Source organism: Oncorhynchus mykiss, chromosome 6 (assembly GCF_013265735.2).
Source record: "Oncorhynchus mykiss isolate Arlee chromosome 6, USDA_OmykA_1.1, whole genome shotgun sequence".
Taxonomy (NCBI): Eukaryota; Metazoa; Chordata; class Actinopteri; order Salmoniformes; family Salmonidae; genus Oncorhynchus; species Oncorhynchus mykiss.
This window is the reverse complement of record NC_048570.1, coordinates 74,796,980-74,822,281: the sequence shown is the minus strand read 5'-3', so window position 1 is coordinate 74,822,281 and position 25,302 is coordinate 74,796,980. Positions and strand designations below refer to the sequence as shown.

Here is a 25,302-nt window from a genome sequence, read left to right as displayed (position 1 = left end):
AGAAGAGCACTTTATTTGGACCATATCTGTATTTTGGATGTAAATGGCATGTTATAGAAGAGTCCAGACACTTTTTTTGTGATTTTACTTGGTTTTGAGAAACTTACCCCAACCAGCGACACACCTCCTCATGATCATTCCCCAGTGCCTGACCCATGTGTCTCAGTGCCAGGGCTTAGATAAAACATGAACTAAAGCTAGATAAAACACCAAAATACATCCTGTTAGAAATTGCAACGCTCTCAGTATAGTGATGCGGGTCTTTAGATGTTGTAGACATGAAATTGTGTCATTCTGAACTTTATCTGCAATGTTATATTCCATTTTGTGCGACTCGTGCCATACTTTTCCATGTCTATGTACACATAGAAATATCACAGCTGGATAGGGGAAACCGCTCGAGTCGCACAAAATGGAATGTAACATTGTTTTATCTAAGTCCTGGCACTGCAAAACGAGTATGGGGAAGTGTATTGCTGGTTGGGGTAAGTAAAAAAAAAAAGTGTCTGTACTCTTCTATAACATTTACATTCAAAATACAGATTTGGTTCAAATAAAGTGAACTTCTTCTTTGAGCTAAGTTTTGTTTTGTGAAGTTCAAGACTTTATTTTCCACCTCAAATCAAATCAAATTTTATTTGTCACATACACATGGTTAGCAGATGTTAATGCGAGTGTAGCGAAATGCTTGTGCTTCTAGTTTCGACAATGCAGTAATAACCAACAAGTAATCTAACTAACAATTCCAGAACTACTGTCTTATACACACAAGTGTAAGGGGATAAAGAATATGTACATAAAGATATATTAATGAGTGATGGTACAGAGCGGCATAGGCAAGATACAGTAGATGGTATCGAGTACAGTATATACATATGAGATGAGCATGTAAACAAAGTGGTATAGTTAAAGTGGCTAGTGATACATGTATTACATAAAGATGCAGTAGATGATATAGAGTACAGTATATACGTATACATATGAGATGAATAATGTAGGGTATGTAAACATATTAGGTAGCATTGTTTAAAGTGGCTAGTGCTATATTTTACATCATTTCCCATCAATTCCCATTATTAAAGTGGCTGGAGTTGAGTCAGTGTGTTGGCAGCAGCCACTCAATGTTAGTGGTGGCTGTTTAACAGTCTGATGGCCTTGAGATAGAAGCTGTTTTTCAGTCTCTCGATCCCAGCTTTGATGCACCTGTACTGACCTCACCTTCTGGATGATAGCGGGGTGAACAGGCAGTGGCTCGGGTGGTTGTTGTCCTTGATGATCTTTATGGCCTTCCTGTAACATCGGGTGGTGTAGGTGTCCTGGAGGGCAGGTAGTTTGCCCCCGGTGATGCGTTGTGCAGACCTCACTACCCTCTGGAGAGCCTTACGGTTGTGGGCGGAGCAGTTGCCGTACCAGGCGGTGATACAGCCCGCCAGGATGCTCTCGATTGTGCATCTGTAGAAGTTTGTGAGTGCTTTTGGTGACAAGCCGAATTTCTTCAGCCTCCTGAGGTTGAAGAGGCGCTGCTGCGCCTTCTTCACGATGCTGTCTGTGTGGGTGGACCAATTCAGTTTGTCTGTGATGTGTATGCCGAGGAGCTTAAAACTTGCTACCCTCGCCACTACTGTTCCATCGATGTGGATAGCGGGGTGTTCCCTCTGCTGTTTCCTGAAGTCCACAATCATCTCCTTAGTTTTGTTGACGTTGAGTGTGAGGTTATTTTCCTGACACCACACACCGAGGGCCCTCACCTCCTCACCTCAGGCTTTTCCTTTGTGTGCATGTGTGTGTGAACTTGCATGTCTCTGTGAACATTCATGTACTGTAATTGTACATTTTGTGCCATGTACATTGTGACAGGTGCTCATTATGGTGAACACGACCACAGGATGGCTGACCCATGTGTGTCTCAGTGGAACTATTCAAACAACAGCAATAGGATAGATTCAGAGTGATATTAGTCTCTCTGCCTTCGCCAGAACAGCAATAGCTTTATTCATTACAAGAATGCAGTGGGAGGTATAATGTAATAATTATTTGCCTCCTCGCCTGCATTAGGCATAACTAATCAGACAAACATCGCCTCAAATATCTTTCCTTTCAGTGTAAGAAACTTTTGCTAGTAAATGTTTTGACAAGTTTGCAAGCAGGTTGGGACTGCATTTTGTTAATATGTTCAAACCAAGAGGAGTGGCTCGGATCAGTGTTTTGGATCAGCCCTTTGATGTAGTTGATAGGGTTTATAGAGATAACTTTAGTCTTATGATAAAACATGAGCATGGGCAATCACTCCAACAACACTAATGACTGTTGAACCCACCCCATTAGCTATGATTGTGTTTGTTTCTTCACAAACATATCATCTGCATGATTCTCTGTTCCCACTGTGAGGGGAGACTTTGGATACCGTTCATTCTGTTAATATAGAGCGGCTAGAGCTGCAGAGCTGTTTGATCTGTCTCCTGGTATGATGATTAGAGGAACGCATGAGTACTTCTTAAAACAGCAGGTCTGGAAGAGGACAGAAGTGATTGAACTGCTGTTTGGAAAACCATTTTGAGCTGACCAGCATTCGTCTGATTTCTGATGATTTTTTGTTTGAAATGTCCGGACGTTGGCCAACTTTAGTTTGTGGTAAAAGTATTCTAGACACATTTTATTCTGATAAAAACACTGTTGGTTGACGCTAGTGAGGTTTGAGGCCAAATAAGGACCAGGCTATCTCACTGAAGGAGGTAGGCCTGATACTACAGTAGTACAGTCAGAATTTAAAATTGTGATTTAAAAAAAAAGTATGGTAAATATAAAATGATAACATTTGTGTTCCATTTTGTGGTACAAATCATTCTTCTCCAACCACCCACTTATGTCTATGCTTTCTTCCACTGCATCTCCTTGAAAGCTTCTGGTGCTGTGATCATCTGGAGACGCCACCCACTCAGCAGCATCTATTTCCTGTTTCTCTCTCACTGGCAGCTTTTTCTGTTTTAATTAAACCTTCATCTGGGTGGCTGAAGAGTGTAAAAAATCTGAGTTATGATAGCAGCGCCGCTCGCCACCCCACTATCTGCCTAATTGACTGCACCGCGTCTCCACGAACAACGCCTCCCCTGGTTTGCTTTGGGAGGAGAGACTGAGCTTTCCGCCTTTCTTATCTCTCTTTTTTTCCCCTTTCTCCTCTCCCTCTCTCCTACTGTAGCTGGAGGCTGCTGGCTTTTTGTTGAACTCTCCATGTTGCTCTTATATGTCTAACAAACTAACACAGCTCTCTGCTGATATTTTTATCAAGCTGGAGAGCGAGGAAATCCAACAGCTCAGGTTTACAGTAGGATGTACCGGTAACTGCCTAAATAATGGAAACAAAAGCGTGCAAATAGGGCGTTGGGCCACCACGAGTCTCCAGAACAGCTTCAATTCACCTTGGCATAGATTCTACAAGTGTCTGGAACTCTATTGGAAAGATGTGCCACCATTCTTCCATAAGAAATTCCATAATTTGGTGTTTTGTTGATGGTGTTGGAAAACGCTGTCTCAGGCACCACTCTATTGGGTTGAGATCTGGTGACTGAGACACCCCCCTATGCTACTTTGAGACCCCTCTTTTCAAAGTCACTGAGATCTAGCCATGGTAGCCAAAATACTGGGCATACTTACAGTGCCTTGCGAAAGCATTCGGCCCCCTTGAACTTTGCGACCTTTTGCCACATTTCAGGCTTCAAACATAAAGATATAAAACTGTATTTTTTGTGAAGAATCAACAACAAGTGGGACACAATCATAAAGTGGAACGACATTTATTGGATATTTCAAACTTTTTTAACAAATCAAAAACTGAAAAATTGGGTGTGCAAAATTATTCAGCCCCTTTACTTTCAGTGCAGCAAACTCTCTCTCCAGAAGTTCAGTGAGGATCTCTGAATGATCCAATGTTGACCTAAATGACTAATGATGATAAATACAATCCACCTGTGTGTAATCAAGTCTCCGTATAAATGCACCTGCACTGTGATAGTCTCAGAGGTCCGTTAAAAGCGCAGAGAGCATCATGAAGAACAAGGAACACACCAGGCAGGTCCGAGATACTGTTGTAAAGAAGTTTAAAGCCGGATTTGGATACAAAAAGTTTTCCCAAGCTTTAAACATCCCAAGGAGCACTGTGCAAGCGATAATATTGAAATGGAAGGAGTATCAGACCACTGCAAATCTACCAAGACCTGGCCGTCCCTCTAAACTTCCAGCTCATACAAGGAGAAGACTGATCAGAGATGCAGCCAAGAGGCCCATGATCACTCTGGATGAACTGCAGAGATCTACAGCTGAGGTGGGAGACTCTGTCCATAGGACAACAATCAGTCGTATATTGCACAAATCTGGCCTTTATGGAAGAGTGGCAAGAAGAAAGCCATTTCTTAAAGATATCCATAAAAAGTGTTGTTTAAAGTTTGCCACAAGCCACCTGGGAGACACACCAAACATGTGGAAGAAGGTGCTCTGGTCAGATGAAACCAAAATGGAACTTTTTGGCAACAATGCAAGACGTTATGTTTGGCGTAAAAGCAACACAGCTCATCACCCTGAACACACCATCCCCACTTAGAATGGCCAAGTCAAAGTCCAGACCTGAATCCAATCGAGAATCTGTGGAAAGAACTGAAAACTGCTGTTCACAAATGCTCTCCATCCAACCTCACTGAGCTCGAGCTGTTTTGCAAGGAGGAATGGGAAAAAATTTCAGTCTCTCGATGTGCAAAACTGATAGAGACATACCCCAAGCGACTTACAGCTGTAATCGCAGCAAAAGGTGGCGCTACAAAGTATTAACTTAAGGGGCTGAATAATTTTGCACGCCCAATTTTTCAGTTTTTGATTTGTTAAAAAAGTTTGAAATATCCAATAAATGTCGTTCCACTTCATGATTGTGTCCCACTTGTTGTTGATTCTTCACAAAAAAATACAGTTTTATATCTTTATGTTTGAAGCCTGAAATGTGGCAAAAGGTCGCAAAGTTCAAGGGGGCCGAATACTTTCGCAAGGCACTGTATACATGACCCTAAGTATGATGGGATGTTCATGCTTAATTAAATACAACTCAAGAACCTGCTTTCAATACACTTTATATCCCTAATTTACTGAAGTGTTTCATTTATTTTGGCAGTTACATTACCTGTAGTTGTTGGCTCAGGTTTAGTTACTGCCGAGACAACAGATTACCTGCTGTGAAAACGTTTACTCTTCTGTTTACATCAACTTGAATTTCAGCGAGTTGATTGGTGAATAATCACTCTTTCAGTCTCACGAGATAAAAACATAAATATAGATGGAGATTTTCAAGGTGGGAGATTTATGTTTTCATCTCCTTAATGAGAAAATCTACTTCTGCTCTGTATGTAAAGGGGTAAAGAGGATAATGTCCTACCAATAGGTTAATAGCTAAATCTGTAGTTTTGTGTGATCCTCACATTCAGTGCTTTTCTGTTGCAGCCTGTTCCAGCACTACTGCTACTCTCATGGGGGAATATGTCACACCTCCTACACCTGTATCTGTGGAACGCAAGACACTCCCCCCCCCCCCCCTCACTTCACAGAATTTAATTTATGGTGAACATAATCTATAATTCATGAAATTCATCTTCTTTTACCACTTCAATGGGCCATTGGCAATGGTAATAGCTATGACCACTATTCCGTTTTGAAGTCGCCTCAGCTTTCTTTACAAAGCGACATCCCAGCTAGTGTGTTTTATGTCTTTCTCCATTTTGTTTACTACAAGTTACAGCATTGCTTTCTTCTAGGACATCCTTCAAGCCACTGTATTGGTCCCAAGCCCTCAGGTTTTCAGTTCAAAGCTCTACAGTTCAACTGTATCATCAGAACATGCAGCTGGCAGTAGAGATAACATTTAGGATTCAGGGGAACTGGCACTGTATGCAGGGATCGGGGTGCCTTGACATTTTGGAGCCCAAGCTTTACTGTACTGTTTGTGCCACTGCCAGATCCAGTTCCTCTCTGCTGGTCCAGGACTGCTACTGCTGGTGGTGAATAACATCAGTATATTTTGGATGAAATGTTTTCAAGTAAATATGATGATTACAGTTTGGCCTGTAAACTGTTGTTATAATGAGTGTCTCTTTTTCTTAATTTAAGAAAAAAGTACGAGGGTGATTTTGCAATTTTGCACAAAAGTGGTTCTATTTTTTTTACTTGACTGGTGCCCACTATCTTGATGATGATAAATGTTTTTATATATTCAACAGAGGACACAACTCAGTGCTGTACTATGGTCATCTAGGAGCTCCCAATGACAAGTCTATAGTGGATGATACATAGTGAATCAGCAATCACTGTATATACTGTACCTCAGTTGATCCAACCAGGGATACTAGGACCACTGGGGGTACTTGGCCTATCCACTTGAGAAGACTCATGAGACCATAGGCCTAATGGTAAAATGCACATGAGGGGGTACATCAAGGGTACTCCTGGCAAAGCAAAATTCAGTTGGTGGTACAGTGACAGAAAATGTTTGAGAACCACTGCTGTACCTTACTGTTACATTTTGCTCCTATTTTCTCCTCCTTTGTTTTATACCACAAGGCAATCAAAATATTCTGGGGTTTTCATGTAGTTTAGCTACATTTGGTATCAAGAAATACTCTTAGAGATCCATTGTTTCTCAGTTTTGGATTGACAGTACAGTACTGTATCCAAAGAGAGTTACACCTCCCCCTGCTGTCCATACTATAGTGGTGTCTTACTGTAGTTTTCCCCGTTATTTTAGGAAACATGATGGATGCAGTGCTGTCCCTGATGTGATCTGACCCTGGATTCAGTCATCATATAGCCTAACCCTAGAATGTGATTGAAGCTGTAAGATGTTTCATTATATATTTAATATGAGCTATTGTTACATAAACACTATTAGTTTTATGTGGCAAAGTGGCAGCTTTAATACCAGTTGAATGATGGGGCAGCATTTAGATTTTTGCCAAAATAGATATACCCAAACATAATTATTTTACATGAGATGGCCGTAAAAAATAACATAGTTTTAGAAAGTTCTGGAACTCGCCTTTATAGTAAAATAGTTATAAATGGCTGAGGTGTACTCACTTTTGAGAACATAAGCTCAAATACAAATATTGTGAAAATATGAATATGTGATTTTATACTGAACAAAAATATAAACGCAACATGTAAAATGTTGGTCCAATGTTTCATGAGCAGAAATAAAAGTTCCCAGAAATGTTCCATATGCACAAAAAGCTTATTTCTCTCAAATATTGTGCACAAATGTGTTAACATCCCTGTCAGTGAGCATTTATCCTTTGCCAAGATATTCTATCCACCTGACAGGTGTGGCATATGCATTGGGAGAATAAAAGGCCATTCTAAAATGTGTAGTTCTGTCACACAACACACAGGAATGCCTACCAGAGCTGTTGTCAGAGAATTGAATGTTAATTCCTCTATCATAAGCTACCTCCAACGTAGTTTTAGAGAATTTGGCAGTACGTCCAACCTGCCTCACAACCGCAGACCACGTGTAACCACACCAGCCCAGGACCTCCACATCCGGCTTCTTCACCTGCGGGATCGTCTGAGACCAATCACCCAGACAGCTGATGAAACTGTGGGTTTGCACATCTGAAGGATTTCTGCACAAATTGTCAGAAACCATCTCAGGGAAGCTCATCTGCGTGCTAGCCGTCCTTACCAGGGTCTTGACCTGACTGCAATTCGGGGTCATATCCTACTTCAGTGGTTAAATGCTCACCTTCGATGGCCACTGGCACGATGGAGAAGTATGCTCTTCACGGATTCATCTGTTTCAACTGTACCATGCAGATAGCAGACAGCGTGTATGGCGTTGTGAGGGTGAGCGGTTTGTTGATGTCAACATTGGGAACAGTGCCCCATCGTGGTGGTGGGGTTATGGCATGGGCAGGCATAAGCTATGGACATCGAACACAATTGCATTTTATCAATGGCAATTTGAATGCACAGAAATACCTGAGGCCCATTGTCGTGCCAAAATGTCCCAGTCCTTCCATGGCCTGCATACCCACCAGACATGTCACCCACTGAGAATGTGTGGGATGCTTTGGATCAACGTGTACGATAGCGTGTTCCAGTTCCCGACAATATCCAGCAACTTCGCACAACCACTGAAGAGGAGTGGGACAACATTCCACAGGCCACAATCAACAGCCTGATCAACTCTATGTGAAGGAGATGTGTCGTGCTGCATGAGGCAAATGGTGGTCACACCAGATACTGACTGGTTTTCTTAACCACGCCCCTACCTTTTTTTTCAGGTACCTGTGACCAACAGATCTGTATTCTCAGTCATGTGAAATCCATATATTAGTGCCTAATGAATTTATTTAAATGGACTGATTTCCTTATATGAACAGTAGTTCTGTAAAATCTTTAAAATTGTTGGATGTTGCAATTATTTTTGTTCAGTGTATATGGCTTTATTTTTTCCTATTCAACAAAACAGAGACAGGACTTGAAATGACTGAAATGCTTTCTAAATATAGTACCAATCAAATAATTTTTCATCTCAACATGAAAAAATACAAAATAATTTAATATAATTTAAAGAATATCGCTTTCTCTTGATCACAGAATTTAATATAATTAAAGATCACTTTCTCTTGGTCACAATTTGTGCTTAAAGCTGAAGTTGTAATGAGTGTGCACACATTTGAATGGTGTCTCTGTGCCGCTCAGTGGACATTTAGGAGAAAATTCTCTGTCGATAGTTATATGAAATAGTACCATAATTTCCTAAGACCGAAACGACTTACTATAAGATTTCACATTTCTGTTAGCTGTAAAATAAATAGGATCATACTTAGTGACAGTACCATATTGGCACTATTTCATAACTGTCGACAGAGAATTTTCTTCTAAATTCAAACACCATTCAAATGTGTGCATACTCATGACAATTTCAGCTTTAAGCACAAAGTGATTTCATCCTTCTGTGACCAAGAGAAAGGGATCTTGTTTAAATTATATTAAAATACTTCATATTTTTTCATGTTGAGAGCTCTAAATTGCTAAGAAAATCACAGCAAGATGAAACCACAATGGCTGGACTCGCAAGACTGTCACCGCTCATTTGTCGTCTCTCAAGCTGGGCTCACTTGCTCAGAGGAACAGATAATCGATTCTTTGTCTGGATAGGCCAGAAAATGTAACAGGTCACTCCCTATGCAAATGTCGGTCTGAAACCTGACACTTCAAGTCAGCTCTGCTTAGAGAGTGGAATCAGAGAGCAGACAGATTGGGCTTTTTGGCATTATTTGTCAGTCGGAACTGGTCCAGAACTAAACATCTAAGAGGGTATTAAAAAGATGATGGTGTTTGAAAGGGGAACTCTTGGACAGCCTCTTTAACATGCCCACTGGATTCTTCATGAACGTTTGTCTTAGAGGTTGAAAGTTGAGCAGGTTTTAAATATTGATACACAAAAGATGGATCCTTTAGTCTTGTAGCCCTGAGTGGCTCTCCCATGGGTTTATTCATAAACATAGCACAGCTTGACTGTATTTGAACCTGAGGCAGGCTGCTGCGTGCATAGGGATACTGATGGAGATTTAAAGTGGCTGTTTGGAGCGCCCATGGTGACACAACATGAGCACCTTTGAAAGGCAAACCGCCTCCGCTCAAAACTTTTATCCATTCTGATGTGCATGCTGGGAACAATTTATTATCTGTTTGACATGGGTGGAGAAAAACACTCTGAGGCTTTGTTGAAGTCATCACGGACCATCATGGCTCTCATTAAACACATGCATACTTACAAATATGTCTAAATCAAGTGTCAGCTCCCTTCATCCATATATGCTTGTGAGCAAATCAAATGGGCTATACCTTTACTAGTGAATACTAGATCCTGTCCACAAAACAAGTCTTGTGTTTCAGAGGTCAAGTGGACAGAGATGCACTGTCTGGCTGGCTGGGTTCTGCAGGAGCTGGTAAAGATTGGGATCCTGCTTGGGAGTGTGGAGTTCATGCTGAAGGTCCACATGGGCTCTGTCTTCATGTCCCATGGCCTGGGATACCTGCTGGGCATCGACGTGCAGGACGTCAGTAGATGTCAGTACTTCCTGAACCATCCAGGGTGAGACACTGTCTGCTGTCCAAACAAAAGACACACCCTCGTCTACCCTTGGGGGAATCCCCGTCGCCATCTTGGAGTAGGTTCTAAATGATTAGCCAAGCAAGGGAAGTTTACAACGTAAACCCCTCAGCGTTTGTTTTTAGATAGGCTTTGCAAGTGTACAATTATGTTCACTTCAGGGCCTGAAACTCCCCATAATTTAAGTCCGTGAAAACTTTAAAAAAAAATATCAATGGAGAAGTCAACATACAATTGTAAGTAAAAACTAATGCAAATAAGTTCGAAATTGTGCTACTAATGCACATGACGGCACAAACAAGCCGCGTAAAAAGTAAATATGTTTTTGTTTGGTTATCTTTCGGAAATTGTAGAAATAAAAAATGTTCCTTCTTCAGAAGTTCCAGCTAGGCAAGCTAACGGTAGTTAGCTAATTAATTTGCTAGCTATCATACAGTAGGCGTATATTAATAATGATATATTTAATATAAGTAGACATGCACTCATAATTGACTGTAGCGCATATAAAGCACCCACAACCTACCGGTGACTGAAAACACAATCATCACGGGATGAACGAGTAAGGAATTTCGGACTTCCGATTTAAAAATCATTCCTACCTCCCTCCCTCGCCCCTTGCCTTGCAAGTGTATACTCGTCAGACGTCATCAGAAGTGTCCACTTAATTTGAGGGCTGAGGGGATAGGGTGTCTTTTAAGTGTTTGGGCCGCAGGCACTGATTAATTAGAGTCTCAATTTCTAAACGGTTCACCTGATATGGATGGAAATGCCCTCAAATTAAAGCTGGGAGTCTGCACTTTCCATCATGAGAAAGGCCCATGGCCCTGAAACTGTTAACAATGTCTCAAGTCAGCTATGTTGCATAACACATATACATACCCACACAAGCCAACAGCAAATAATATTCCATCACATATGATATGGTAAGGGCTATAGTGTATAACACAGAACCTCACAATAGTACACATTAACATGGGTTATTAGATTATAATTACACTGTAATAAGTTCTCAAATGGGTTACACTAATCTGTGCAGTTGAGACAAATTCACCCCACTGCCCTCCTAATCAAAGTGGGGCATATCAGTAATAGTCAATATTGTTAGGTCTGGGATGCATTTTCAATTTATGACAGACAGGCAGCCCAATTCAGATATTTTTGCCACTAATGGGTATTTTGACCAATCAGATCTTTTGACAACAGAAATGCAGCCTCAGTCACACAGTGTCTGCTTTCTTGGACCTTGAACTAAGTGTTGAAATAATTGCTGGTTCTGATAAAAGAAAGGCCATACATAATAAGTTACATAACTTGTGTGGGATGGGCACTAGAACAGACGTCTGTAGAAGTTCTCAGTGAGAAAATATATCAAGAATATTCACTGAAGAGTGACAATGAAATTGAGAATGAAATAACACCTCAAAAGTTGGTTCATAATAAAAACTTAAAGCTGAACAGTATATATATCCAACACAAACATATGTTGTGTGATGTTTACTGATAAAAAAAAAATAGTGGATTTGAAACGGAAACAACTCCCTGGGGGGTTTCTGAAAGACAGTTATAAAGACCTTGCAATGCAATACTAACATATATTTCAAGTTAGTGGATCAAATAAATTGCCATACTATTTCAAGCATCATTCAGGTTCGCAGCTTGATATCACATAATGCCGACACACATTTTGAAACATTTTGATCAGCACTCACTCGCTTCAGCCAAAATCAGCTGATCGGCTTCACAAGCGAAGACACGTGTCACAGTCTTGAACAACATGGCTGCACGACAGGAGTGAGTATATATTCTGTTCTGTATTATTTCTATGGTTTATCTTTGTGTTAAGCGTACTTGGCCACTGATTCTGAATTGAACAAATTATAATGCATAAATTGTTAGCTCGCTAGCTATCTGCATAAACCTGATCAACTAAGCTAACTCTCGTTAACGGGGCTTGCTGACAAACATAAGAAAAGAGCGGCATACTTTTTGCAGGCTGGCAGTCAGGCATCAATCCGCAACTTTGCCAGGTAACTAACTAACTATGCATGTCTAACTTGAAATTTACTCACAGAATAGTGAAATAATAGGTGGTTACAGCTCCAGTTTGTGGGTACTATTAGCTAGTCTCTCTACAGAGGGGTTGTTTCTGAAATAATTGCCAGGGACTTCACGATACGATATTATCACGATACTTACAGTAGCTAGGTGCCGATACAATATGTACTGCGATTCCATATGTATCACGATTCTATATGTATCACGATTTATCACAATTCAATGTTAAATAAATATAGCTCACTATATGTCTGCTGCAGAGGGACAGGAGAGAGGCATAATAAAGGAGAGAGGCATAATAAAACACATTTTAATAAAATACTAATTTTGATTAGTCAAGTGCTGAAAACATGTTGCCTCACCATTTAAAAGTAAGATTGAAGACGAGCTAACTAGCACTAGCTAACATTAACAACCTTGCAAAATAAGAGAGAGAATTGATACTTGCAGTCATAGAATTGATATACAGTGCCGTGCGAAAGTATTCGGCCCCCTTGAACTTTGCGACCTTTTGCCACATTTCAGGCTTCAAACATAAAGATATAAAGATATTTTTTTTGTGAAGAATCAACAACAAGTGGGACACAATCATGAAGTGGAACAACATTTATTGGATATTTCAAACTTTTTTAACAAATCAAAAACTGAAAAATTGGGCGTGCAAAATTATTCAGCCCCCTTAAGTTAATACTTTATAGCGCCACCTTTTGCTGCGATTACAGCTGTAAGTCGCTTGGGGTATGTCTCTATCAGTTTTGCACATCGAGAGACTGACATTTTTTCCCATTCCTCCTTGCAAAACAGCTCGAGCGCAGTGAGGTTGGATGGAGAGCATTTGTGAACAGCAGTTTTCAGTTCTTTCCACAGATTCTCGATTGGATTCAGGTCTGGACTTTGACTTGGCCATTCTAACACCTGGATATGTTTATTTTTGAACCATTCCATTGTAGATTTTGCTTTATGTTTTGGATCATTGTCTTGTTGGAAGACAAATCTCTGTCCCGGTCTCAGGTCTTTTGCAGACTCCATCAGGTTTTCTTCCAGAATGGTCCTGTATTTGGCTCCATCCGTCTTCCCATCAATTTTAACCATCTTCCCTGTCCCTGCTGAAGAAAAGCAGGCCCAAACCATGATGCTGCCACCACCATGTTTGACAGTGGGGATGGTGTGTTCAGCTGTGTTGCTTTTACGCCAAACATAACGTTTTGCATTGTTGCCAAAAAGTTCCATTTTGGTTTCATCTGACCAGAGCACCTTCTTCCACATGTTTGGTGTGTCTCCCAGGTGGCTTGTGGCAAACTTTAAACAACACTTTTTATGGATATCTTTAAGAAATGGCTTTCTTCTTGCCACTCTTCCATAAAGGCCAGATTTGTGCAATATACGACTGATTGTTGTCCTATGGACAGAGTCTCCCACCTCAGCTGTAGATCTCTGCAGTTCATCCAGAGTGATCATGGGCCTCTTGGCTGCATCTCTGATCAGTCTTCTCCTTGTATGAGCTGAAAGTTTAGAGGGACGGCCAGGTCTTGGTAGATTTGCAGTGGTCTGATACTCCTTCCATTTCAATATTATCGCTTGCACAGTGCTCTTTGGGATGTTTAAAGCTTGGGAAATCTTTTTGGATCCAAATCCGGCTTTAAACTTCTTCACAACAGTATCTCGGACCTGCCTGGTGTGTTCCTTGTTCTTCATGATGCTCTCTGCGCTTTTAACGGACCTCTGAGACTATCACAGTGCAGGTGCATTTATACGGAGACTTGATTACACACAGGTGGATTGTATTTCTCATCATTAGTCATTTAGGTCAACATTGGATCATTCAGAGATCCTCACTGAACTTCTGGAGAGAGTTTGCTGCACTGAAAGTAAAGGGGCTGAATAATTTTGCACGCCCAATTTTTCAGTTTTTGAGTTGTTAAAAAAGTTTGAAATATCCAATAAATGTCGTTCCACTTCATGATTGTGTCCCACTTGTTGTTGATTCTTCACAAAAAATACAGTTTTATATCTTTATGTTTGAAGCCTGAAATGTGGCAAAAGGTCGCAAAGTTCAAGGGGGCCGAATACTTTCGCAAGGCACTATATTGTCAAAAATAGTATATCAATACTCTACTGCAGTGGTCACCAACCTTTTCTGAGTCAAGATCACGTTTGCAGTCAAAAAAACAAGCTGAGGTCTACCATTCAGATTCTTTTAAAAAGATAGAAGCTGTTTTTCAGTCTCTCGGTCCCAGCTTTGATGCACCTGTACTGACCTCGCCTTCTGGATGATAGCGGGGTGAACAGGCAGTGGCTCGGGTGGTTGTTGTCCTTGATGATCTTTGTGGCCTTCCTGTGACATCGGGTGCTGTAGGTGTCCTGGAGGGCAGGTAGTTTGCCCCCGGTGATGCGTTGTGCAGACCTCACTACCCTCTGGAGAGCCTTACGGTTGTGGGCGGAGCAGTTGCCGTACCAGGCAGTGATACAGCCCGACAGGATGCTCTCGATTGTGCATCTGTAGAAGTTTGTGAGTGCTTTTGGTGACAAGCCAAATTTCTTCAGCCTCCTGAGGTTGACGAGGCGCTGCTGCGCCTTCTTCACGATGCTGTCTGTGTGGGTGGACCAATTCAATGTGTCTGTGATGTGTACGCCGAGGAGCTTAAAACTTACTACCCTCTCCACTACTGTTCCATCGATGTAGATAGGGGGGTGTTCCCTCTGCTGTTTCCTGAAGTCCACAATCATCTTCTTAGTTTTGTTGTTGAGTGTGAGGTTATTTTCCTGACACCACACTCCGAGGGCCCTCACCTCCTCGCTGTAGGCCGTCTCGTCGTTGTTGGTAATCAAGCCTACCACTGTTGTGTCGTCCGCAAACTTGATGATTGAGTTGGATGCGTGGGTGAACAGGGAGTACAGGAGAGGGCTCAGAACGCACCCTTGTGGGGCCCCAGTGTTGAGGATCAGTGGGGTGGAGATGTTGTTACCTACCCTCACTACCTGGGGGTGGCCCGTCAGGAAGTCCAGTACCCAGTTGCACAGGGCGGGGTCGAGACCCAGGGTCTCGAGCTTGATGATGAGTTTGGAGGGTACTATGGTGTTAAATGCTGAGCTGTAGTCGATGAACAGCATTCTCACATAGGTATTCCTCTTGTCCAGATGGGTTAGGGCAGTGTGCAGTGTGGTTGAGATTGCATCGTCTGTGGACCTATTTGGGCGGTAAGCAAATTGGAGTGGGTCTAGGGTGTCAGGTAGGGTGGAGGTGATATGGTCCTTGACTAGTCTCTCAAAGCACTTCATGGTGACGGAAGTGAGTGCTACGGGGGCGGTAGTCGTTTAGCTCAGTTACCTTAGCTTTCTTGGGAACAGGAACAATGGTGGCCCTCTTGAAGCATGTGGGTACAGCAGACTGGGAAAGGGATTGATTGAATATGTCCGTAAACACACGAGACAGCTGGTCAACGCATGCTCTGAGGGCGCGGCTGGGGATGCCGTCTGGGCCTGCAGCCTTGCAAGGGTTAACACGTTTAAATGTTTTACTCACCTCGGCTGCAGTGAAGGAGAGTCCGCATGTTTTGTTTGCGGGCCGTGTCAGTGGCACTGTATTGTCCTCAAAGCGGGCAAAAAAAGTTATTTAGTCTGCCTGGGAGCAAGGCATCCTGGTCCGTGACTGGGCTGGTTTTATTTTTGTAATCCGTGATTGACTGTAGACCCTGCCACATACCTCTTGTGGATGGGAGAGTGAGTCAGTGACTGTAACTCAAACTATATGTGAATGTGATCAGCCTCAGGAGACAGCCTACCACTTTCAGCATCATGGACTCACAAAGACACTCTAAGAATACTCCTTAGGCCTTCTCATTAAAACCGATTGTGTCAGAGACTTGAAAGTGGGCCTGGTAATTGTATTATGTTTATTCCAGCGTGGACAGAACACAGATAGTGGAAGTATCTGCTACGAAGCCTCCTTTGAAGGAATCAGTCAGTATGTTTAATTGGCATCAATTGATATCCATTTGAATCAAACTGGTATTTCTAATATATTTGGTTGAATATTTTACCTTGATAAATATGATCTTGTGTCTGATACTTCAGATTCCAAGTGAACAACACTCTTCTGCATCCAGTCATTGTGGAATGGTAAGTACTGTATGATACTATATCCAGCTTGTGGTTGCTGCTTCTTTTCTGTAATGTGGAACTATTTTTGTAAAGTCTTATTAGTCTGTGGCTGTTTCACACTGAGTCATCTGAGGTGATGACTGCATCTCTAATGTGTAGAGAATAACATTTTAAAAACCCAGTTTGGCCAGTTGAGAACAAGTTCTCATTTACAACTGACCTGGCAGAATCATTAATACATAAATGGTGGTAGAAACCATGACCAAGAATAGAATCAGAAAAACACCTCACTAACAATATGGTAAAAAGCTGATTTTCCTGAAAGATAAAGAGGGGAGTGTAAGGCTCCTCCGGCAGTGTTGAATGGATGAGTAATACAGGTATTATTTCTGCATTCATTATGAGCTACCAAATATAAAGCACACACATAAACACAGAGCTTTAGCTTTCATCATCATTATTTTGTTTCTGGCTGGGTGCTATAAGCCAGTGTTTGTGCATGATAGAATTAAGCAAAACGGCCAGAGGAGGTGCGGTATATGACCAATATACCGCGGCTAAGGGCTGTTCTTATGCACAACGCAGGTTATGGCCAATATACCACGCATAGCTGTGGTATATTGGCCATATACCACAAACCCTGAGGTGCATTAATGCTATTATAAGCTGGTTACCAACGTTATTGCAGTAAAAAGTAATGTTTTGTCATACATGTGATATACGGTCTAATATACCACGGCTTTCAGCAAATCAGCATTCAGGGCTCAAACCACCCAGTTTATAATATAGAAATATACACCTGGCATATTGATCTAAGAGGCCCTTGACTCCTTGTTCCTTCTCTTCCTGCAGCCGGCTGACTAAGACTGACATGGAGCTGGAGGTTCTGCGATACACTAACCGGATTTCCAGTGAAGCCCATAAAGAGGTAAAATCCTGCAGGACAGACAGACATACCTGTGTTATGTCTTTGGCTATGCCGGAATAAGTGACATGACATGCTATTGTATAAAATAACTTCTCCGTAATTACTATTACCTGATTGAGCTAATCATGTCAATGTAATTAACTAGAGAGTCGGGCACCACAAAATAATATTTATAGAGCTGTTATCTTCCGAATAAACACTTAAAGACCTAGTAATATTTTACATCAATAGCCGTCAATATCAATCGTCACCTCAATTCAGTCTCATCTGAAAGTTGTAAATTATTTTATCTGCACGAACCCTGGCTAACAAGTTGAATCAGCAATACAACATTGGGTTTCATTAGGTTCATACCATTCTCAACCAAAGCTCACGCTGATGTTGGCTTCGTTCTGTAGTTATTCTGACATAGGACCGTCGTCCTCACATCATCGGAACAGGAAGTTATGTTGTCGTCAAGGGCTTATATAGGAAGGGGGAGGAGGGCGTGTTTGAAAAGTTTTATAGCCCATGTCCCTTCACAGGGCGGTCCACTGATTGAGCAGCCCAATCAGTGGCCCGCTCTGTGAAGGGACATGGGCTATAAAACTTTAACTTCTATTCTTACAGTGCCTTGCGAAAGTATTCGGCCCCCTTGAACTTTGCGACCTTTTGCCTCATTTCAGGCTTCAAACATAAAGATATGAAACTGTATTTTTTTGTGAAGAATCAACAACAAGTGGGACACAATCATGAAGTGGAACGACATTTATTGGATATTTCAAACTTTTTTAACAAATCAAAAACTGAAAAATTGGGCGTGCAAAATTATTCAGCCCCTTTACTTTCAGTGCAGCAAACTCTCTCCAGAAGTTCAGTGAGGATCTCTGAATGATCCAATGTTGAGCTAAATGACTAATGATGATAAATACAATCCACCTGTGTGTAATCAAGTCTCCGTATAAATGCACCTGCACTGTGATAGTCTCAGAGGTCCGTTAAAAGCGCAGAGAGCATCATGAAGAACAAGGAACACACCAGGCAGGTCCGAGATACTGTTGTGAAGAAGTTTAAAGCCGGATTTGGATACAAAAAGATTTCCCAAGCTTTAAACATACCAAGGAGCACTGTGCAAGCGATAATATTGAAATGGAAGGAGTATCAGACCACTGCAAATCTACCAAGACCTGGCCGTCCCTCTAAACTTTCAGCTCATACAAGGAGAAGACTGATCAGAGATGCAGCCAAGGGGCCCATGATCACTCTGGATGAACTGCAGAGATCTACAGCTGAGGTGGGAGACTCTGTCCATAGGACAACAATCAGTCGTATATTGCACAAATCTGGCCTTTATGGAAGAGTGGCAAGAAGAAAGCCATTTCTTAAAGATATCCATAAAAAGTGTTGTTTAAAGTTTGCCACAAGCCACCTGGGAGACACACCAAACATGTGGAAGAAGGTGCTCTGGTCAGATGAAACCAAAATGGAACTTTTTGGCAACAATGCAAAACGTTATGTTTGGCGTAAAAGCAACACAGCTGAACACACCATCCCCACTGTCAAACATGGTGGTGGCAGCATCATGGTTTGGGCCTGCTTTTCTTCAGCAGGGACAGGGAAGATGGTTAAAATTGATGGGAAGATGGATGGAGCCAAATACAGGACCATTCTGGAAGAAAACCTGATGGAGTCTGCAAAAGACCTGAGACTGGGACGGAGATTTGTCTTCCAACAAGACAATGATCCAAAACATAAAGCAAAATCTACAATGGAATGGTTCAAAAATAAACATATCCAGGTGTTAGAATGGCCAAGTCAAAGTCCAGACCTGAATCCAATCGAGAATCTGTGGAAAGAACTGAAAACTGCTGTTCACAAATGCTCTCCATCCAACCTCACTGAGTTTGAGCTGTTTTGCAGGGAGGAATGGGAAAAAATGTCAGTCTCTCGATGTGCAAAACTGATAGAGACATACCCCAAGCGACTTACAGCTGTAATCGCAGCAAAAGGTGGCGCTACAAAGTATTAACTTAAGGGGGCTCATACTCATTTTGCACGCCCAATTTTTCAGTTTTTGATTTGTTAAAAAAGTTTGAAATATCCAATAAATGTCGTTCCACTTCATGATTGTGTCCCACTTGTTGTTGATTCTTCACAAAAAAATACAGTTTTATATCTTGTTTGAAGCCTGAAATGTGGCAAAAGGTCGCAAAGTTCAAGGGGGCCGAATACTTTCGCAAGGCACTGTATGTACAATAAAAGTGACTCCAAAATGACACTACTTTATTTACCATTCCTTTATATTGGGCACAAAATAATCAGAAACACAACCAAAACAAACAGCAAATGCATCCAACAAGTTTCTAGAGACACAAGCTTCATGTAATAACTGCGTGCTAGGAATATGGAACCAAATACTGAACTTTTGACTTCTTTAATACACATGTACAGTTAATAAGTTAATTTGTCCCCTAAAATGGGGGGACTATGTACAACAAGTGCTGTAATTTCTAAACGGTTCACCTGATATGGATGGAAATGCCCTCAAATTAAAGCTGGGAGTCTGCACTTTAACCAAAGTGCTCGAGCACAGAGCCAAAACAACCAAAAATGTGTCAATGTCCCAATACTTTTGGAGCCCACCATGTTTTTTATAATGAGTAATATATGAATATAATCAAAGCTAAAAGAAGGCATCATTTCCCACTTGCAACCTTGTATATCACAGGCACAGCCAACCTGAAGTGCTGTTGTCTTTCTCCTCAGATCATGAAGCATGTGAGACCTGGACAGAAAGAATATGAAATGGAGAGGTGAGTGGAGCTTGTTATCATGAAGGGTATGCCAGCTATATTGAACTGTTTGTACCGTATAAAGGCATATTGTATGACGAGGTGGCGTACTATGTCCCGTCTAACCATGAAGGTGACGGTAAAACAGTATGTTCCTTATCTATCAAGGTGTGTTCCTCTGGATAAACTACATTCACAGCACGTCTGATCTGATCACTACTGAAGTCATAAGTATTTGGACAAATTCACTTATAGTGTTTTCAAGCAGTCAAAAGTGTAGTATTTGGTCCCGTATTCCTTGCATGCAATGACTGCATCAAGCTTGTGACAAAAATCATGTTGGATGCATTTATCATAAGTAAGAATTGAAGATGTTTCTAAACACTTCTATATTCATGTGTTATGCTACCATGATAATCGACCATCATGAATGAATCGTGAAAAATGAAAAGGTTAGAGGCACAAAGATCATACTCACCCCCCCACCAAAAAAATGCTATCCTCCCCTGTTATTGGTAATGGTGAGAGGTTAGCATGTTTTTTTTTGTAGCCTCTGAACGGCATCTCGCTGATTATTCATTGTTCATGATTCATTCATGATTTTTCTTAATCATGGCATTATCATGATTTATTTTGAACTGTTCCGAAATATCTTATCTACTCACTGAATGATGACTAATCATTTTATTTCTATTACTATTGGGCAAAACATCATCCAAAACACACTGCAAATGCATCCAATGAATTTGTGGAGTCACAAGTTTGATGTAGTCGTTGCGTGCAAATAATAAACTTTTGACTACTTTGGAACACTATAAGCTCATTTGTCCAAATACTAATGACTTCCTCACATGGGGGGGACAATACATTAAGTGCTTTAATTTCTAAATGGTTAAACAGATGCATTTAGCATGAAAATACCCTAAAATAAAAGGTGACGTTCTTTACTGTCACCTCACGTGAAACATTTGATCTCAAACCTAAAATGCTGGAGTATAGAGCCAAATGTAAAAAATGGCATCACTGTCCAAATACATACGGAGGGGAGTGTATTTTACAATGTAGCAACAGCCACCCACTGAGCTGAATCAATTTCCTGTTTCTAGCTGGAAGCTTTTTGTGTTTTTAATTAAACCTTCATCTGGGTGGCTGAAGAATGTAAATAATCTTAGCTACTATAGCAGTGCCCCTCGCCAGCCCCACTATCTGACTAATTGACTGCAGAAAGAACGTGCAGCAGAGAATATGTAATCACTGACTCAAGTCTCCAGTGAATAAACCAATAACCAAGTGAAGATGAGTCCAAATGCTTTTATTATACTATCCTCCAGTTAAGTATCAGGCGATGGAGATCTTCAAGGTGGGAGGTTCAGATGACTCTCTTCTTGTATTCTAGGCTAACCAATATCAAAAAGGAGGTTAACCCTTGATTAAACTTCCTCCTATATTGTCATTGTTAGAACTGTGGAGCTTCTTGTGTACGGTCACTCATGTCAGTGTGTTTCTGTTGCAGCCTGTTCCAGCACTACTGCTACTCTCATGGGGGAATGAGTCACACCTCCTACACCTGTATCTGTGGAACGCAAGGCACTTCCCTTTGCTACACAGAAATGGGTTAATTTAATGGAGAACATATCGGAAATGCGTGACATCCGTGTTACATTTTGATGTACAGAAATGAGGTGCTATTGTTCTGTCTGGCGTGTGTTCAGTGCCTCTATAATGACCTACTCGTATGCTTAAATCTTCAACAATGGAAACAACAGCTCAGTCCTGCACTACGGCCATGCAGGAGCTCCCAATGACAAGACCATCGATGACAGAGAGATGTGGTAAGTCGGCGATCATTTCACATGATGTGAAGTTATTCCACTCCTCAATTGTCCTTTTTGGGTTGTTTGCTTGGTTTTATTCGATTCTGTGTTCATTTTGTCTTGGATTTGTATATCAAAAACACTTGCAGTGATCTGTTGTTTTGTTTAATGGAATACTGTACATCTCAGAGAGCTACACCTCCCCTGCTGTCATTAGTATAGTAGGGTGTTGTTTTGTTTAATGGAATACTGTACATCTCAGAGAGCTACACCTCCCCTGCTGTCATTAGTATAGTAGGGTGTTGTTTTGTTCTCGCTGTCAGCTGGAACCACTGAGTGGCTCTCCCATGGGTTTGCTCATAGACGGAGCATAGCTTGGACTGGCTTTGAACATAAGTCAGGCTGCTGTGTGCATAGGGATACTGATGGAGATTTAAAGTGGCTGTGTGGAGCGCCCATGGTGACACATGAGCACCTTTGAAAGGCAAAACTTGTATTCATTCTGATGTACATGCTGTGAACAATTTCTCTGATTTATGTTTGGAAATAATGATGCCGGAATGGCTGTAGAGCCCTTTGGGTGAGCAGTAACACTGATCTAACTGTGACGTGTTGTTTTTCCTTGCAGTCTGTTTGACATGGGTGGAGAATACTACTGCTACTCCTCTGACATCACCTGCTCCTTCCCAGTCAATGTGGAAAGTTCACTCCAGACCAGAAGGCCATCTATGAGGCTGTGCTCAAGTCATCACGGGCTGTCATGGCTGCCATTAAACCAGTTATGATCCTACTGTACACAGGCAGGATTGAGGAAGCATTCACGGAACATACAGTACATACTTAGCTTGGGCACAAGGAATGATTATACATTTAATATATTAATTTGTTCTATGGTTTGACTAATATTGAGTTGTTGAAGACTGAAGACTACCACAGAACATGCCATATCCTCACCACCGGTCATTATCACCTGCATACTAATCTTTTAACCTACGATTTAAAAACCTGACTGAAGGTGGTCTTGTGTTTCAGAGGTCAAGTAGCCAGAGATGCACCGTCTAGGTGACCGGGTTCACCTAGAGGAGCTGGTGAAGATTGGGATCCTGCGTGGGAGTGTGGAGGACATGCTGAAGGTCCACATGGGCTCTGTCTTCATGCCCTGAACACCTGCTGGGCATCGACGTGCACGACGTGGGCGGATACCCAGAGGTCAGTACCAGAGAGATAGATACAGTATTTTATTCATCAATGGTCAGTGCTACAGGAAGTTCTAAATACACTTCCAAAAAGACATGTCTGTCTTTCCTTCTAGACAAAGCTAACGTCCGTGTCATGCCGCTTGTTCTTGGTTACACAGGGTATTGAGCAGGTCAACGAGCCCGGTCTGAAGAGCTTGAGGATGGGCCGTCTGGTGCAGGAACGCATGGTCCTGACTGTGGAGCCTGGTATCTACTTCATCAACCACCTGCTGGACCAGGCCTTGGCCAACCCAGCCCAGAGCTGCTTCATCAACAATGAAGTGCTGACCCGCTTCCGCAGCTTTGGAGGGGTACGTTTACCTATCCACAGACAGTTTGTACTCATTAGTTTATGTGCTGGTGTTACTGTCAACGTTAATCACCCAAAGCTTGCACATAGAAACCCCTTTGTCTCAATCTAATCCATGGCAGCAAATAATATACACATTATGCTGTTCTGTTAAGTCTTCTGCTATAACTGCTCCCCCCTGACAATTATCTACTGTTTATTATTAACCTTGGCTCTGACCCTCAAATGTGTCTTACTGGATGTTTTCCCCTCCTCTGTCCAGGTGCGTATTGAGGACAACATTGCGGTGACTGCCAGCAGAAGGGAGCTGCTCACCTGTGTCCCTCGTACAGTGGAGGAGATTGAGGCTTTCATGGACGACCGTGGGAAATCCTTCTAAATAACGTCGCTCATATCCGAGCTGATCTAACCAAATGGTATTTTCACTCCTAAATGTGGAGAGAATATCTGTTTTCTGATATAAGGGATGCAGTTTCTCTAATGATATCTTGCCTGTCTACATTATGCCATATATAATCAGTAATGGATCGATTAAATGCAGAACTTTTCAATCTTGAAAGGTGTCTGTTTAATCTCAGTGAATGCAGTATCAGAAGCCTAACACACTAGTACACAAGTGCAGGTTAAACTACCTATACTATTTGAAGCTCTTAGTGATAAAGATGATTATTGAGAAATGCAGTGAATTAAACAGCTGTGGCCATCTTGCCACGTAAAAACAGTGTTGACGGTTGACGATATTTCAGTGCCTAGTTAATTGCTTTATGACTATGCGTAATAGATACTTTATTTTCTTGTACGTTTATACTATTCTCATAAAATACAGTGCAATTGAAGTAAATAAACCCCTCAATTTGCAGTTTTGCGTTCTGTGACATTTGTAGCGTGTGCTTCCATTTTAAGATGCCAGGGAACATAAAGTGTCATGGAACAGTGGGTTGGTTTACTACAACTGTGTAGTAATACTGCCAGTCTTCACTAGATGGAGTCCTTAAGTCATTCTGAAGTTCATGTAGCTCTGGTAAGAAGAGTTGCCTTGTATCGATGCCCTTATTTGTTACAGATTTGATTCACACCACCAGTGAACTGGTGTTCAAATAAATGGAATGACTACAAATATGCACTAAATAAGTATAAACACATTTATTTACCTATTCTCTCCAAAATTGCCAATCAAACCTTTCCTATTTCAATTATGAAGTAGTGTACAGTACATTGCAGATGTTTGCATTTGAATTCCAAATACTAAAGTATAGCATTTGTCATAAACCATGTCTGATTTAAAAAATAAAAAGAAAGATGGTGTTAATCATCAATTTAAATACTTGGCTGTTGGCAAATTCAGTTAATTCCCTTTAACTCAAAGTTGCATTGAATACACTGTATTATCATGTCTTTACCTATAGAGAGTCCATCCCAGACGTAACATCTGATTACACATACAATACATACAGGATGAGAACACATCAACCATGATAAATATGTCCTCAAAACCTTTTCTTACAGTGAATGTTAATAGGATGGATGCAATCAAAAGGGAACTCATTGCTCTTGAGGTACAATACAGGATAAAGGACAAAATAGTGGGGCATAATGCTTTACTGGCATGGTCAATTTATCACCTTTGTTTAGATGTTTACCAGGCCTACCCGAGTAAAAGTTTCAATTTACTCAAATGTACTTTAAAAATATATATATTTGTGAAGAGTGTGGTACATTACTGCAGTTAAAAAGTGTCATGAATATCCCAGTATCCTTTTAGTGAATTAATGTTTCAATCTCCACATGAACATTAAAAATTTACAATGGCGTAATCTTTTTATCTCACGCAAATATAGTAGTTTTACCTTCTCTTTAAGAAGTATAGTGTTCTAGAATTTCTAACCATCTGCTTTAACCATCCAGTGGGCTCTGGAATGCCTACATCACTTTCCT

The 25,302-nt window shown here is 41.3% G+C and overlaps 1 pseudogene; it reads left to right on the top strand.

The window, feature by feature from the left end:
* Positions 1-24,238, top strand: part of LOC110526965 — a 39,473-nt pseudogene extending 15,235 nt beyond the window's left edge.
* The last annotated feature ends 1,064 nt before the right edge of the window (positions 24,239-25,302 follow it).